General features: G+C 54.1%; 1 non-coding gene across 1 annotated transcript; it reads right to left on the bottom strand.

The window, feature by feature from the left end:
• Positions 1–8: 8 nt before the first annotated feature.
• Positions 9–162, bottom strand: LOC149251043 (5.8S ribosomal RNA). The gene has a single exon (XR_016267585.1). It is a non-coding gene; the product is annotated as a 5.8S ribosomal RNA (ribosomal RNA).
• Between the last annotated feature and the right edge of the window lie 1,084 nt (positions 163–1,246).

The following is a 1,246-nucleotide window of genomic DNA, read 5'->3' on the forward strand; positions in this document are numbered from 1 at the left end:
ATGGGATGCGACGCCCAGACAGACGTGCCCTCGACCGAGGCCTCGGGCGCAAATTGCGTTCAAAAACTCGATGATTCACGGGATTCTGCAATTCACACTAAGTATCGCATTTCGCTACGTTCTTCATCGTAACAAGAGCCGAGATATCCGTTGCCGAGAGTCGTTTCCACGTACTACCGAAAAATCGGCCACAAAACTGAATAGGGGCAACCCCCCACAACAAATGTAAGGCCAAGGGGCAAAAGGAGGAAAAACGCACGAGAGAAAGAGAAACAAAGGTGTCTAACCCCCTCACGGGGGGAGGCTCGAACAGAGGACAATCTCCCCCCAGCCCCACGCTTTCGCAAAAAGGGGGGAAATGCGTGGGACAGTGATCGAGAAGGACTAGGGTGGCCACCCCGGGAGCTCGCGCTGCTTTTAGCCCTTCCCCGACACCAGCCCACAACAATTCCCCCTTTTCTCCGTAGAGCTAGGGACCGAAAGGAAGAGAACAGGGTAGAAAACAAAGCACAAACAAAGCACAAGCCTCCCAAGCCCCGTGCCTTCGGCAAAAGGGGGGAATTGAAGGGGACGACGATCGAGAAGGACGAGGGTGGCCACCCTGGGAGCTCGCGCTGCGTTTCGTCCTTCCGGAACACCAATCCACAACAATCCCACCTTTTCTCCGTAAAGCTAGGGGCCACGAGGAAGAAGGGAAGAGAACAACAAGAGAGAAAGGGATATATCAACCGTGGCTACCGGCTCACAAGGGGAGGAGGCTTCAAACAGAGAACAAGCTTCCCCAACCCCGTGCCTTCAAAAAAAGGGGGGAACTGCAGGGGACGACGATCGAGAAGGACTAGGGTGGCCACCCTGGGAACTCTCACTGCTTTTCGTCCTTCCCGAACACCAATCCACAACAATCCCACCTTTTCTCCGTAAAGCTAGGGGCCGAAAGAAGGGAAGAAAACAACATGAAAGAAAGAGAGATATCAAACGCGTCTACCGGCTCACAGGGGGAGGCTCAAACAAAGAACAAGCTTCCCCACCCCCGTGCCTTCACAAAAAGGGGGGGAACTGTCGGGGACGACGATCGAGAAGGACTAGGGTGGCCACCCTCGGAACTCGCACTGCTTTTCGTCCTTCCTGAACACCAATCCACAACAATCCCACCTTTTCTCCGTAAAGCTAAGGGGCCAAAAGCAAGAAGGGAAGAAAACAACAGGAAAGCAAGAGATATCAAACGTGGCTACCGGCTCACAAGGGG

The sequence above is a fragment of the Pinus tabuliformis genome, chromosome 7, assembly GCF_031772625.1.
Source record: "Pinus tabuliformis cultivar Carrire ecotype Pingquan chromosome 7, CPIR1, whole genome shotgun sequence".
NCBI lineage: Eukaryota > Viridiplantae > Streptophyta > Pinopsida > Pinales > Pinaceae > Pinus > Pinus tabuliformis.